The sequence below is a fragment of the Culex pipiens genome, chromosome 2, assembly GCF_016801865.2.
Source record: "Culex pipiens pallens isolate TS chromosome 2, TS_CPP_V2, whole genome shotgun sequence".
Lineage (NCBI taxonomy): Eukaryota > Metazoa > Arthropoda > Insecta > Diptera > Culicidae > Culex > Culex pipiens.
The window spans coordinates 40146274-40163676 of record NC_068938.1 but is presented as its reverse complement, the minus strand read 5'-3'; the positions used below and the strand labels follow the sequence as shown (position 1 = coordinate 40163676).

General features: G+C 34.1%; 1 protein-coding gene across 5 annotated transcripts in view; it reads left to right on the top strand.

The window, feature by feature from the left end:
• The window catches only part of LOC120419902 (actin-binding protein WASF3), a 48879-nt gene that overhangs the window by 20776 nt on the left and 10700 nt on the right, over positions 1–17403 (top strand). The gene's annotated exons all lie outside the window — the stretch shown is intronic.

Below are 17403 nucleotides of genomic sequence, written 5' to 3'. Positions count from 1 at the left end.
ACTAATCCGATCATCCCAATAACAGTTGGCGGTATTCTTCCATAACAAAAAATGTTATTTCAAAGTTGTTTTGGCTTTCAACCAATATCAGACCAAAAACAAATTTTGTTATGATAACATAAACTGTTATTAAACTCTTATGAAAAAATGGATTTGGCAAGAATATTCCATAACACTTTTTGTTATTTTAACAGTATTTGTTATTGAAATGGCATGAATTTTGTTATTACCGTCTGCCCGGGACGGGAATTCACAAAATCCTGCAAATATCGGGAACTTGTGATTTTATTGTCAAAAAATCGGGAATCTTAAGCAAATTTGCAAAGGGACCATCCACAAACCACGTGGACACTTTTTTTGGTAATCTCAACCCCCCCCCCCCCCCTCGTGGACAATTGTCCATACAAAAAAAATCTTTTTTGTATGGAGCGTGGACAATAGCCATACCCCCCCCCCCCCCCCTAAAGTGTCCACGTGGTTTATGGATGGTCCCAAATTATTTTCTAACGTTTTAATAATTTGTATAATTTTGTACTCAATTTGTTTAGAAAACTTTATATGAAATGTAAGGTTCGTTAAACTATTTTAATATACAGTCCAGACTCGATTATCTGAAGGTTTGTATAGGACTTCGGATAATCAAATCACGACCAAAAATTTTTTTATCGTTTTTTTCATTTTTCTTGTTTTTTTACATCAAATTCGAGTTGTGCGACCCCATTTTAGTCAAATTTGAATAGTTGATTGCATATTAAATAATAAAATGCATTTTTTCAATATTTTGTCACCACCATATTGGCCGCCATCTTGGAATTCAAATTCTAAACCACTTTAGCGTATTTAAGCGGTCATACTTTAGCTCGACAATAAAAAATAAGACATCAAAAATATTTATTTTCGTGATTCGATTATCTGTAGTTTCGATTTTCCGAAGTGAAATTTTTCCGAGGCCTTCGGATAATCCAGTCCGGTATTTCAAAATGAAAGACTATTTAAGCTCCTAAGACTGTATATAAAAAAAGGAAATGTAGATTTACCACATACATTTATGTCTGATTAAGTTTCATAATAAAAAACGTAACAGTAGACTTAAACAATAACAATAGCAAAGCTGTGGAAAACCCAATTTAAAAAAAGGCTTTAATTTCAAAGAGAGTGCCCAACGTAAAGGTATTATTCTGTTTAATTTTGTCAAATTGTAAAAAAAATATTTGGAATCATCTAAATTGAGTTTGGCTATAATTTTTTTTGCAGAAAGCATTTTAAAATGTTTAATTAAATTAATTTAGGCCGTTGCAAATATTTTTTGAAGTCTATGTCCCTCGACTCTGACCAGAGGGGAACACCCGTAGAGAGTATTGAGGCCGGCATTTACAAAGCGGATTCAGTGACAGTTATTAATCAACTTAATGTTAACATGTTAAGGTTGATGTTAACATACCATAGGTTGTCTTCCTAAGGAGTCATGATAAGGTCCAGTTTGTGACGATACACTACCTTCCCTTTACTAAGCAATCGAATCCAGAAGGGAAAAGATCACCAGTTGTGTTGGTCCGAGCCGGGATTTGAACCCCGATCTACCGATTACGAGGCGGAAGCGTTACCACTGGGTTACGTGGCTCGGTCTGTACTTTGGAATTTCATTAAAAATTCAAAACATTTTTAACCAAGTCAAAACATGCTAAAAAAATGCATTTTAGATTGTTTTCAGTTGATAAGACTTCTATTTTCATAGAAATTTAGAAGTTTATTGGAAAAAAAAAAATTTTGCCCTTTGATTTTTCTGACCAATTTTGAAGGGGGGGGGGGTGGGGGCGACATAAACTTTGAAAAATATTTGCAACGGCCTTAATAATTTTAAAAATAAAATTTATTATTTTTTATAACCTGAAACTAACAAATATGTTTAATGAATTTGTCTCTTGTAAAGCTTTGTAGTTTCGGGTTCAGTTAAAAATAATTTTAATTTTAGTGAATTTTTAATGTACAGTACCGCAAACATTTTTTTTCGCTGAAATTTATTTTTTCGTCAAATCTTACTTTTTTCGACAGTTAATAGTTTCAAGTGAATTTGTTTTTTTTATTTATTTAGAAAACTTGTGCTATGTTCTATGTTGACTTTTTTTTGTAAACAGTTTTCGATCTCTAATAATAATTTGAGTAAAAAAATCCTGCTTTTTGAGGTTTTGGAAAAGTCGGGAAAAAATCGTTTATTTGAAAATGGGATTTGATTGGCCACCCTGTATTTTTCATATCTCAACCATATTTTTTCTTAAACTTCTTTAAAAAAGCCTTTTATAATTTATAATAAATTTGGCACTAACTAATACACAGTTTTTTTTTCAAAGCTATGGCTAATTTTTAACTTTTATCCTTAAACCGTTTTAAAAACAAAAATTATGTCAAGCGATAATAGCATTAAAAAAAATTTCTAAAAATTTTACGAACAAAAATATTCAGAAAAACGATCAACATGGTGTTTCCAACAAAACTGTTGTATAATAAATTTTTCAAAATAGGTAAATTATGGCATGATCTTTCAAAAATCTGTGAATGTTTTTGAAAAGTTCCTAATAAGAAATTTCATCGATAAAAAAAACCCAACCAAATTTAAATAAAAAATTGCAGATAGAAACATAATCAGCAATGAATTATATCTACCATTAGAGAAAAAATACAAATTTCTAATCATGCAACTGTTAATTAAAAAAAAACTATGATCTTGACTCAAATCGGTAGAATGATTAAAGAATGATTTTAACAGATAGCTGATGATGATTAACAATAAACATATCATTATGTCCACCAACCAATTGTCACAGAACACGAACATCGCAGTACAGATAAGCCCGCAAACACACATAACCCGGAGGGGTAGAGGGATGGTACACCAATTGTACCGATATTATCAGCGGCGACAATGGTGCACATGCGATAAATATGTTGTGAGTAGGTACTTATTTAGTTATCGTGCTTGGACATTTTTTTTCTCTCTGCCCTCTTTGTCATCGTTTTGTTAGTGAGTCATTTAGAAGTTCCCCTCCGCGCATAGTTTCATGTGTTCCGACTATTCTAGATTTGGACGAATTTCGGGGTGAAACGACCAATTGTATGCTTTGGACATCTAAATCAGTGCACTAGCTCCAAGTGAGTCAACATGAGGGGCATTTACCCTAGCAATTTCAAGTAATACGACGAGCAATACTCTGCGAGGGGGACCGTTTTGTACGGGATTGACCACTGCTGATAACGTCAGCACAAAATTGTATGTTTATTTTAAGCTCGACACCGATAAGGCGCAGCGATATGTGAACATGACCTTTGTTTGAGGAAATCTTTGCCGGGCCGTTGTACCTTCTCTTGTGGCGCTGAACGCGGTCAGCAAGACTTCTTATCGCTTGCCGAAGATCTGCACTTCCTTTCCTCTTCGCACTTGGGTGTGGTATTAGCTAACCATTCGGATCAACGGTGGTGTGCGTAACAGCCCGCCGAAATGACTGTAATTACCAAATTGCACAACATTAATATTAATAATTGCAAAACTCTTTTCGTTGCTCCGTGCTTCACACCCGTTGCTTCCGCTGGCTTCGCTGGCTTAGAGTTGAACACCAGGTAAACAACGTCGGTGTACAAACTACCAGCTTAAGTCGTCTGGTAAGAGTACGAAAAGTGAGTGGGACTGTGATTGGCTATGCTGGAGTTCCCTTTACTTTTAAGGGGTTACTTCACCATCAATTTTTCTTCAAAAAAATAAAGTCTGTTGTGATTTTGAGAGGTCTTGGAGTGATTCTTAATTCTTAAACTTCACGTAACCCCTTTCTACGCAAGCACTACCCAAAGTAGATCTTGTTTCTTGATCTCCTTGTGAACCATACCGTACCATAACTGCTCATTTGGAGTGCTGCGCACATACAATCTCTTCACTTGCTACGTAACCTATGAATGGTTCCCTCGTTCGCCGAAGTGCACCCGTGAGTAATCCTCCGAAAAGCAAGTCTGAGTTGTTGAAAGACCTCCGCGCTATAAGCTAGGTGCGGTCTTGCTAGTTGGTCGGAGTAGTAAATCCATAAAACACCCATAAACATCGTAAAAATCGTCGTCGCTGGGCGATTTGTTCCTTGGTTCGTTGGTAAGATAGAGTTACGGCATCGGGCTCGCGCGGGACGATTCACTTGGCGGGAGATTTACTCAGACGCGAAATTGTTGGCTGGTTGTAGAGTGTCTTACGTGTGATTTTTGTGTTTTTTTTTTGTCAGTTTGTCAAACTTTTTTATTACCGTAGGGTGACAACCCGACTTCGGTTTTGAAATTCCTGGTTGTCTTCCGAGACCTAAATAGTTTTTCCGGAAATTTTTTAACATATTTTTTTTTTATCTGACCGGATTATCAAAATACTTAAGAAATACATGTATTTTTTATATTTTCATTTCACTTATTGCGAACGGATCCGTTTTGAATCGGTTTTCAATCCAATACCTGAATTTCAATGAATTGTGGGATTTCAGCTTTTCCAAACTCAAAATCAATAAAACTTTTTTTTGTTATAGAAAATAATGTTTATTATTACTGAAAAGCAGTAAAGGCTCATAAAATTCAATTCAGTTTTATTGGTGAATAATCAAATTATAGTAAGTTAGCTTTACGTACATTACAGAGTTTTTGAGTTCATTACAGCTGTGTTTTGCATAATAATTAGTTTTTGAGCAATTGGAAATGTTAAATAAGGCATAATCAAAAGTAAGAAAAGTTCAAAAAAAAACTTACAAAATTAAGGCCAAAAAATACATTTTAAGAGTCATCAAAATCAAATTATTTGCTCTACAGCATTGCCTTGGCGTTTTCGATTGCGAGATTCCTACTCGAAACTAGGTGTTCGAATGCTTGATTGTTGAGGCAATTGCAAACCTCTTTTTACACCTTAGCTTCCATCCACCCCGGGATTCGAACTGACGACCTTTGGATTGTTAGTCCAACTGTCTACCAGCGACTCTACCGAGACAGGACCCAGGGAGACGACTCCTACACCTGGACTGAGCTAACGACCTAACCTTTAAGGTTAGTCCAGGACCAACATTTACTTCCCTTCCGACGGAAGGCGTGATCAGACAAATCTTGTCTCGATAAATACCACCGGGACCGTCTGGGATCGAACCCAGGCCGACTGGGTGAGGGGCAATCACGCTTACCCCTACACCACGGTCCGGCTTTAAGAGTCATATTAACTTTAAATTAAAAAAATCAACAACCCAAAAAATCTCGTATAATTTAAGAAAAGTGATTCTTCCAAGAATTAGCCATCTCTTTGATTTTTTTTGTATTTTTTTTGTTGGTTGAAATTTGATGAAGATTTTTTCATTGACCATTGCCATTTTACATCATTAATTTGTCAATATAAATCAACATACACACTGTCCATACAAAAATGCCATGAAAATGCTCAAAAATCTGTACCTTGAATAAGATTTTTTGTAATCGATTAGTTTTACAGTCGACTCTCTGGTTGTCAATATCCAAGGGACCGTCGAGGAAGAGAAGCATCAGTTTACAGAACGATGTAAAATGAAGACTCGATTGAAATTTGTTTTTGCTTGATGAGCAGCTATGGGAGAAAATCATGGCAACGTCCAGCAAACAAAAACAAACAAACGTCAAACACCCTTCAAAGCTTCGTTTCTCAAAGAAAAATACCTATGCAAGTCATGAGAAAGTGAAATTATTGACAACCGGAAGAGATTTTTAAAGCAAAATTAATCCAAGGGACCGTCGAGGAAGAGATCCTTCAAGCAAGAGAAAATATCGAGGAATAAGGACATTCAAAGTTTGAAGGGACTGAATAATTCATCGGTACATGGAGCAATATTGATATCGAGAAGATCGACAGCCAGAGAGTCGACTGTAGTTTAAAAACAAACCTTATTGCATTTTTCACAAGAATACGGAATTGCACAAAATATTTATTATGTATGTTTGTGATTACTTTTTTTTTTGCTTAATTTTCAGATTATCTACCTGAAAGTTATTGTATTGCATACTAAGTGACTTTTATACCAGAAGAAGTCATAATCAAGCTTGGCTTGAAGATTGAATGGAAAATTTCTTTAAATTTGCAATTTAAAATAATGAATATATACAGCAATTCCCCACGAAAACAGCATGATTCGAAAAAAAAGTTTTCCGATCGGGCTCAAAATTTTCCTGGGGGTTCCTTGGCCGAAATAATTAAACCCGTATTTTTTTGTTTGCCCATTAGGGTGACCTACGCCGTGTTAGGGTGGTCTGAAAATTCCAATTTTCGTCATTTTTCACAAAAACCACTTTTTTCAAAAAATCATATCTCCACGCCATTTCATCCGATTTTAGCTGTCCTAGACGCAAAAGAAAGGTGATTAGTTTGGATATTTGGGAAAAATAGTAAGAAGTTTCAAAAATCTAGCTTAACATTTGAAAAGGTCGTATGAAAACTTAAAATGCTGTTTTGAAGGTCTCGGGACCAAAGGGCCTATATCTGAAAATATTTTTATCGGATTCCTCGGAAACTTTCACATAACATATCAAAAATTGGTGAAGTTATGTTTTCAATACTCTGAGATACGATTTTTTGAAAACAAAAACTAGGGTATTCGACGCGCTACGCGCAAAAATGAGAAAATGACGAAAACGGGAAAAAATCGACTTTTTTTAACTAAAACTGCGATAACTTGAAAATTTCAGCGATGACCTGGACATGTTAGCGTACCAAAATTTTCGTAATTGAAATACGCAAGCCCGAGCTCGATCGGAGAACTTTTTTTTGAATCATGCTGTTTTCGTGGGGAATTGCTGTATATTTATATGAAATCTGCCGAGCTGAACCAGCGTTTATGACTGAAAGGCTCGTTAATAAAGACAACTAACTAACTTACATAAAATCAATATGTTCAACATGTTTTTACAAGTATTTTTCTGTTGAAGGTTTCCAAAACATCTGTTTAAAAATATGTTAAATTCCAAATATTTCAAACATTTTAAAACTAATACATCATATACTCAAATCTGGTCAATTCAAAAAAACGTTTGCAACTTTTTTTTCTCAGGGATTTATCATCGATTCATAAGGCTGGTACAAATTTTATTTAAAGTTTTTGTCTCTCCTTCTTCAAAGTTGGCCCGAAAAATTAGGGGGCAAACAAATATTTTTATCAAAAAACATCAAAATTTCAATGGAAATTTAAGTGCAATCAGCTGAAATCAATTTAAAATGCATTCCCTTGCGTTCAGAATCATTTTTAGCATGTTTGGACTGATTTAAAAATCTTTTGAATTTTTTGAAAATTTTCGATCTTTAGTATCGCAAAAAGTTTTTTTTGTTGTTGAAATTTTTGTTTTCGTGAAATATTACATTTTTTGAAAACTAATGATTGCAAAACAACTTAGCTAATGAGCAATTCTCTGCAAAATCGGTCTTTTTATAGAATTTCAATTTTTATATTTTTTAATCCGGCTGAAACTTTTGTGGTGCTTTCGGTATGCCCAAAGAAGCCTTTTTGCATCATTATATAATTTTCCTCACAAATTTGGCAGCTGTCCATACAAAAATGATGAATGGAAATTAAAAAAATCTGTATCTTTTGAAGGAATTTTTTGATCGATTTGGTGTCTTCGGCAAAGTTGTAGGTATGAATAAGGACTATACTTAAAAAATATGATACACGGTAAAAAAAAATTGGTGATTTTTAATTTAACTTTTTGTCACTAAAACTTGATTTGCAAAAAAAAACATTTTTTAATTGTTTTAGACGACATCAAATGCCAACTTTTCAGAAATTTCCAGGTTGTGCAAAAAATCATTGACCGAGTTATGAATTTTTTAATCAGTACTGATTTTTTTCAAAAAATCGAAATATTGGTCTCAAAAATTTTTCGACATAAAGAAAATTGCAATCAAAATGTACTTTAGTGAAATTTTGATAAGTGCACCGTTTTCATGTTATAGCCATGTTCAGGTAACGTTTTTGAAAATGGTCGCAGTTTTTCATTTTTTTAAATAAGTGCACATGCTTGCCCAATTTAAAGAAAAAATTTTTTTTGAGAAGCTGAGGGAAAATTCTCTATATTTTGCTTTTTTGAACTTTGTTGATACGACCCTTAGTTGCTGAGATATTGCCATGCAAGTGTTTAAAAACAGGAAAATTGATGTTTTCTAAGTCTCACCCAAACAAACCACCATTTTCTAATGTCGATATCTCAGCAACTAATGGTCCGATTTTCAATGTTAAAATATAAAACATTTGTGAAATTTTTCGATCTTTTCAAAAAATTATATTCTCAAAATTTTGATATCTAGACTAACTAACTAAAACAAAAACAAAAAAAAAGAAGTCAATGTCAATTATAATTTTCCCGAATTATTCACATAGAAAATAATGAGTACAATATCCATTTAGAAAAAAAATAATTGAATGCATTTAAGAGAAATTTGTTGGATTTAACTTAACTCACTAAATCAACTCATTTCTTATTTGAAATTCAGCCATTCATACAGTTGAATACACTTAAAATTGGCAATTTCATGTCATGAAGACTGTTGCTTACAAAAAGCACATAAAGTATAAAAAAAAACATACAGTGAACTCTCTGGCTGTCGATCTTCTCGATATCAATATTGCTCCAGCTGTCAATAAAATTTTCAATCCCTTCAAATAGATTGCTTTGATTTTTCGTTCTGTAATTTGATAACTCCCACTCTCGACGGTCCCTTCAATATCGACAACGAGAGAGTCCACTGTATAAAAAAACCCCTCAAGTAAATAAAACACCCTGGCGCCTTCCACAAAATTTCATAAATCCACCGTGAAATGCGTTTCCATTCATTCATGAACGCTCTCCACAAATCACACACTCGTAACGCCCGGCCCTGCCCGGATAACCTCACCGCCGTGCCGACATAAATAAGTCGGCGTAACCCATCGTTAAGTTTACAACTCACCGAGCGCAACGCATTTTTCTCCTATCTTTTCCGAACGGATTTCCGATTTTGGTTTGGCACACGCGGGAAAAACTCACTTTCTCGCGGGTGCGCAATACCAAAAAAGGTCTTGCGTGTTTTTCCTTCCCCTTAACGAATCGAAGCACACTCACTAAAGAAAGCATAAATTGCGTTGATAATGAAAAGTTTGCCTTCTTTTGCTTCGTTTTTTTTATGATTCATGATTGACATGAATATAAAAACGAAACCCTTTGCCAGCTGAGCCGCGGAAAATGGTTGACGATGGGTGGGTGTTTTCCTGCTGTCTGTTTTCCACCCACTTTTATTCATTAAGCTCACGTGGTGAAATAATGAATGCAACAACAAACCCAGTTGATTAGTGAAACATTAACGAAGCATTAGAAAACAAGTTGAACGAAAATGAGAAAGATAAAAGAGCAATCGAATTCAGCTTTTGTGCATTATAAAGAAAAGGCCCGATCTGCTTCCATAAACAAACAGATAGAGAAAAAAACAGACGAACGCAAAGCCACACTTGAGACTTGAAGACTTGAAGATGAGTGCTAGTTGCATCAAAATTCAAACCAGAGAAGAAAATCCAACGTGACGTCGTCGGTAGTGGCACCGAAATCTATCAGGGCATTCACTCTGGAAGCGTTTCAGCGCGCGGATTCTCTTTAATCTGGTGTGTCCAGGGGTGGTGGCGGTGGGGTGGTTATAGTTAGTTCGAGCTACTATAACACATCCGAGGGTGTTGTGTGTACTCTACATACATAAATATGGAGAGAATGGAAAAGATGCAGTTATTCACACCGCCGCGGTGCACACGGTCGTCGCCGGCGATGATGCGCTTTATTTATGCGGACTAGTGTTTTGTTTCTGGAAGCGGGCACTCGGGATTTAGTGGAACCATGTGTGATGTTACAAGTGAAATTAAAAAAAATGCACTGCAAATGTTTAAGTAATCTTAATTTTTTTATGAATTTTTTTGAACATTTAAAGCTCGAAAAAATACATTTTATCTTGGGGTTTCAATGCCTTCCGAGCTGCGATGCGATGTAATGGACTTGAATAGTCACATAAAAATAAACCTGTCGCCGAGCCTTCCGTGTTACAATGTTATGGAAGGATATATTCTGGTCAATGCTATTTTTTGTCGTGCAGCAATAATGTTGCTAAATCAATTACAAGTAATGATTATAACTCCACAAACCCAACATAATCCCGTGCCTTTACATCAACGATTAAGGCATAGCCAAGTGAAAAATAAATAAAATAAATACCAACACTAGATATTATCAATGAAATCCTAGTCAAAACTTTAAATAGGCATAACTAAATAAAATAATTTGGCACAAATTTTATTTGAAGTGGTTGTCTCTCAGCTCTGGTCAATGTCACGGAGTCAAAAAAAAAATGAATCATAATTTGAAATTATAAGCCTGTTTTTTTTTATTTTGAAGCAACAATTATCACAAAATTCATTTTTCTACTTTTATATTCGTTTTCAGAATGTCAATCATTCATTTAAAAATATTTAGAGTTTTGTGAATTTTTGTAGTGCAGTATCGCAAAAAAAAATTCCACAGGAAAATTAAAAAAGAATTTGAAATTTTATACCCAATTTTCAATACATAAAAATGCGAAAAGTATGACCAAATGCTTTATACATTATTGCAGTTTAGTCCCTGTCACAAATTTACTTAATATCCATAAATCTATGAAAATATTGATTTCCTTGTGTCTCACGTCTATTTTTGATCTGTGTTCCCAAATTTAAAATTTATAAAAAGCTTAAAAATGCTCAATGTCGATTTTTTTTTGAAACAAAAATGCACGAATAAACTTTATTTAATGGATCCTATTCAGTTTACAACCGATTGTACAAGTTGTTTTTCCACGTATTTTTTTGTTATTTTAATTTTTTTTGCAATAATAATTTTTTTGCATCCTGATTTTTTGAGGCAAGGGTAGAGAGGACAAAAACTTGAAGTAAAATCTGCAATGGTCTTATTTATTGAATTTTTTTTCCTTTTTTGTGTCTCAAATGTTTTTTATAAGAGTTTGTTGCTTCAAAAACATTTTAAATAGAAAACAAATTTTAAAATATAAATGTGAAATTTCGAGTTTGATTTTCGAATTTTTAAATCAATGAATATCAAAAAATGCTCCACACATGCTACTATCAAAGATTTGCATTGATACAATGAACTTTTACCACTTTTAACAATCTTTGGTCCAAAAATTCAAAATTTGTTAAAAGATTAAAAAGTCATTTATTTATTAAAACGGCATAAAAAATGGTTACAATGTATTCTGTATAGTTTAGTCGATTGTACAAGTTTTGTAAATGAAAATTTCAATTAAAGCCAATAATTATTTTCTGCCCCGACGAAACACTAAAATAAAATTTGCAATCGGCTTAAACAAATTCCGCCGTGTTAAACTAACTTTTCTTGTCATTCTCGAACGACAAAATGGCCAGAATCGAAAATTAATACCTTTCAATACCAGTGCTGAAAAATTGAACCATGTCAGCACTTGTATCGAAAAGTAACATTTTTCAATATAACACATGGATGTTCGACATAAAATTAGCAAAAAATCGTTGCAAATGGAGGGTGACGAGCGGGAATTCCCGGGAAAAAAATCCCGGGAAATTGACCATTTTTGGACATCTCGATTCCCGGGAAATTCGGTCGAGACTCCCGGGAAATTTAAACTTATAAATATCGAAGCAAAATTATATAAACTAATCAGAAAAACATTTGAAAAATTCAAAATTGTTTAGAACATTGAATGTCCAATGTTCGATGTTCAAGTTCGAATAAACCAATGTTTCTCTAATCTTCTTATTCAGAAAGTGTAAATTTTAACTTGTCAAAAATTCCAATAACTTTAATTTAGAGAAGCCAAAAAAAGGTGGACCCCAAAATTTACCTAAAAAATTATTTAGCAGTTACACCCCAGATATGAAATCAATTTTTTTTTTCAAATATTATTTTATCTAATTATTTGTAAAAGGGAAAAGCTTTTTCAAGTTAAGTTCAATTTCCATATCTTCTCTTGAGCATAGCAATCCAATCTAGTTTTTTGTAAACATTTGGGTTTTCCTGATAACTGTAAATATTGCTTCAATGAATATTTAATGTTGAATTTAAAAATTATAAAAAATAATTTAATTTGTTGTTTTGAGTCGTTGTTTATCAGATTGCAAAATTCCCGATAATGGGAAATTATATATTAGCTATATAAGTTATTTTTTTACAAAAATCTAATAACAAGTTTGTGAACCTTTTGAAAAATCACTCAGTGCGAATTAAGATTCGTAAATATTTTAAACTACAATTTTGAGTCTTAAAAAACTCAAGAAACGATTTTGTTTTTGCAGATTCAGAAAAAAAATCTAAAGTTTTATATAGTTCCTCAAAACAATGAGGCTGCTTAAATTAACGTTTCATAGAATTAGTATGAATTAACAGTAACTGAATGCATTTAAAAGAAACAATTTTATTACCTTTCATTTAAAATTTTTGACACTGTTGGCGTAGTAAAAAAAACTCCCGGGTCCCGGGAATTCCCAGGAAATTGCCAAGTTCAACTCTCGATTCCCGGGAAATTGAAAATCTCGAGAATCGTCACCCTCTAGTTGCAAAACTTGATTTTTCAACACCCGTTGTATTTATCCAACTCAGTAAACCTCGTTTTATAAATTTACGATTCTAGCTGAAATAAGCACATTTTTGCAACTTGTTTCTTAAAGAAAATGTAAGTAAGGCTGTAATTGTTGGTCTTTTGATTTTGATAAGAGGTTTTTTTTAAATAAATGATATAAATTAAAAACTGATTTTTAGATTGTTTTTTTTTTGCAACTAACGGAAAGGCAACAATCCTTTAGTTTTGCTCTTGTTAATTTTTTTGTCATTAAAAAATTACAATAAAAAAAATACCGCCTGAAAAATAAAATTTGGCCGGCCAAAAGGTTAGGCACCCCTGCCCTAGTAAGAGTAAACTCAGTATAAAATCCAAATAAAAGCAACATAGATTGAAATTCTTAATATAAAGGCAAGCTTAATGAAAGTAAAATGATGTTTGTGATGTCAAGAATAGTAAATTTCATAGCTTTTTAACAAAATTTGATTAATTGAAAATGTTAGGAAAATTTTTCATGAGAATTATGAAGTTTATGGCACTCTTTTTTTTATATGATTTGAAGGTATTAAAAAGTGGGCAATATTTTATGAGAATTATGAAATTCATAAAAAATCACCATTCTTTCTTTACGAGATTTAAAAATATCACAAAGAAGGGAGAACCTCTATGAAATTCATTATCCTCATTAAAAATTACCCTCCTTTTAGTAAAACAACATCAATAAAAATTTCTAAGGAATTTCAATTCTAGGGAATGGGAGAGAACTCAACATTAAAAGTTAAAGTTCGGTTAAACCGTTTAACCCCACTGTTCCCAAAATTCACTATTCTCTTTGAGTAAAGAGTAAGCCGGCAGCCGCCGCCGATGATTTGTCCATGATGATGGCGTTGTACTCGGCAACTTTAAAAGTTCTCAGTTGCGCGCAGGCTTGGCAGCCGGCTCGCCAACAGTTCGGTAGTAGGAGCTCTTCTATGAATGTTTTTTTTTTCTTCACTTCCTCAGTCTTCCTTTCCTTATGAATAGGAGCGCCACACGCTGGGGAAAATATGACTTTTCTTGTTTCAACGATGCGCTTTTATTGTGCATTCACCCTGTATACTTGCCCCTTGACATGAGATTCTTTATTGCATACTTTATTTTTACTGTGTCGTTTTACACTTAAAAATATGAATTCAAAAGTGACGATTCAATCTGGAAGAAAAATTAACAGTGTCTTTTTTCAGTTTTGTAAAGAATACTTGAGACCACTTTTTCTACTGTCATTGAACTGATTGAAAAAAGTTCAACTCTGAGATATCGTTTGAGCTTGAGCAAGAGATCGGCATTTTCTTAATGAGAAAAGTACTTAGAAATAGCGGAATGTGTACATTACAAAACGATCTCCAGAAGCACTCGATGATGAGCGGCGTGTGGCGCTTGACTGAACTCGTTACTCGTGGCAACATTTTTCCTTCAAGTCTTTTTTCTTTGCAAAATTGTATCCCGACTTTCTTATGATTTCAACATTTCACTTGGCGAATTTGGGTAACGGTGCCCAGGTCCATATAAACCCAACAAGTTTAGTAATTAAACTAAGCCCACTTTGGGTTTGGCAACAAATGTACCCAATTCCCACAGGAAGAACTATTTCCGATCCTCCCGAAATTTAACGTCATTTAGTGTGGAGTTAGCAGCAGAACCAGCGATGTGTGCGATGAAATTGAGACGGTTGATGGAGACCGGTTGAGCCGGTAAAGTACTGTCGTAAAACTGATCCACTCACTGGAGGAAAGTCGCTATAATGTTAATTGATGTGGGAAAATGTTTTTATTTACATTTTAGAATGATTAGTTGAATAAAAAAAAATCCAAATCAAGTTATTATTATTATTATTGAGAATTTGCTTATGTAGCAACTGAAAAGATTCTGTATAAATTAAAATTTTCGCATTGTTTCCAAAAACTCTTGCGAAAAAATTATAAAATTTTGGATCCTCAAAAAGCATAAAAACATCTAAAATCATTAAAATTGCCTTTATTGGACTGCCGTTCTACGCATAATGTTCCCATGTCATTTTTGGTCGATTCTGACTTTTTGTCATTTTTAGGTTTATTTTGACGTTTACTTTTCGAAAAACACATAAAATTTAGTACTTTGTTCGGAAACTCATTGAAAACAACACCAAGTCTGTTTGTCCCATTGTTGTACTTCTACGCATAATTGTCCCACCAAGAATTTTCTTTCAAGATTTTTTTATTTTTTTTAAACTTCATCATCCCGGTATGAGAATCGAACTCACGACCTCTGGATTGGAAACCCAGCACGCCGCTAGTCGAAACCCATCCCCTACCGGTCAGTATTCCCTATGCCGAGCCAGACAGGAATCGAACCCATCACCTTCCGCTTACAAGGCGAAACCCGTAACCTCACGGCCACTGAAGCTCGGCTAATTCATCAGTTTTACTAAGTATTGTGTCTTGTTTACCTATTGTATAGCAAGAGGATTACAATTAAGAGTGATAAACTGCTAACTGGGATGATTAGGGACTTATGGGGTGAATAGGGACCCACGGGACAATTGGGTCCTAAAATGAAGCTTAGATTGCTTATATTATTGTTTACATCGATAAAGCTTATTTTTCTGAGTACAATGACCCTTTGTACGACCACAAAGAGTTTAAAATGGATTTTAAAATCAATTTCGAAAAATTAACCTCGCGGTCCTTTTGACATAAAAGGTCCACTTGACAGCTCTTTCCAAGGGGACCATAGTTGATCCATCGAAAAAATGACGTCTTGTCAACTTTTTTTTTTGCATTAAAATAACAAAAAGTGATCAGAAATGGTTTTTAAGCGTGTTTCTAATCGTTGTGCATACAAATTTACTTTAGGACCCTATTATGCGTAGAAACACAAAAAACGGTCGAAAAATTTCAATCGTGTTTTTCTCAGTTGCACTTTTTTGAACACAGGACAATTAGTAGAACGACAGTTGAGAGCGCAATTTTTCTCCGTGTTATCAATTTAAGTCAAAATAAGTTTGCATTCCTTTGTGTACACCAGGGATGGAATAATCTCAAAAAAATCAATTTCGCTTGCGAACTTTTTTCACCCACGAAAGAAGGAGGAGGCAAATCACGCAAAAGAAAATCGCCCCCGAACTTCTCCAAGAAAATCAATCTGCTGATGATTTTTTGTGAATTTCCTTGTCAGCACCACTTAAAAGTGTTTATTTCACTTTGTTTACACACATTGCCCATCTACAAAATGTGACAGGTCATTTTTCGACGTGTAACGTTACATTTGCAAGTGTAGTAGTGTAAAAGATGTTCCTCCGAATAATCAAGATGATGATTTTTTTAGATTCCTTTTACTGATCTTTCGTGCGCGAGAGAGGAGAGCCATGCTCCTTTCAGATTTTTTCTCTTGATGAACGTCCAATGATTTTCTTTTGATGATGATTATTCCATCGCTGGTGTACACGGAAAGAAACTCCATCGCCAAATCAGCAGATAAATTATCATGATTCGATTTTGCTTATGTTTGACAAAGTTTTTGCTAAATTGGCCATGTTTTTCACTAATACCAGCAATTTAATTTTACTGGTTTGTTTAAGTCCTGCAGAAATAGAAGTTTTTTTGCTGGTTCGGTAATTTTTTAGTTGCTTTGAATCCAGCGAAAAAAAGCGATTTCAGTTAAGGCACATGTTTATCTCAGAAAAAATATTAAAATCTTGATTTAGAATGCATCAGTCAAAAAATTGCTTTTTTGTAAAAGTATTTTACACATAGTGATTCATTTTTAATTCCATTTACTATTTCTGTCTCTAAATCCAGAACTATTATTCATTTCTCTATGACTGAATGACACCATCGACGACCTTTATTTTACTACAAGCTAAGAAAACAGTTTATTCGCAAGTTTTTACTAACTTTATCGCCTGTAAAATCAACCCTTTATTAACATCCACCAAAATTGTTTGTTTGCATAACTATTAAACAACTAAATAAAACTTGACAATTTTCAATACCAGGCTTTGGGACTCAAAACTAGACCGAATGAAACAAATCCCGACAGAATTCGCATCGTGTACAATTTTCTCTTTGAGACATTAAAAATCAGAAAAATTATCTATTTGTAGACCTTCTCAAAAGTAATGCTTATGGAGAATCTAAAGATCGACAATTAGAGACGGAAACGGAATAAATGTCAAATCTCTGTTTTTGTTCTGGTAAAAATGCTTTCAAAATTTTAAAATCAAGCTTTCGTTCATAAATTACTTTAAAAGGTCGAAACCTTCGTTAACGTAATTGAAAATAATAGAGCGGATATTTCAAAATCTGTTTTTTGCACCTTAAAAAAAACATGGGATATGTTTTTAGGCCGTGTCATAACCTTCTCATATCGTTAAAATTTGTTTTCTCAATTATCGCCCAAATTTCTTCACCCGAAAACAAATTGCCCAACACGGTGGTGGCCCGCATCCAATTATCGCCGATTTTTGTCACGAACCGACAGTTTGGTGCGCGTTGTTAGTACACATTTCTCTATAACTAGGCAGCAGCAACCAGTCTCCGGCGACATTCCAAGACGGCGGCGAGTGATGATCCAATCTGGAGCAAAACAGCATCTCTGTCTCGCTGTGTCGCAGCGCCGCCGTGGGGAAAATTTTCAATTAACATAATCGCCCACTTCCTCCCTTCCGTCCGAGTCCCCGCCGCCGGTGCAGTGAGTCAGTGTGACCTAAAGTGGGGTTCGAGGTTGTGGCACACGACTTTAATCACGACTATTTTTTTTTGGGTCGT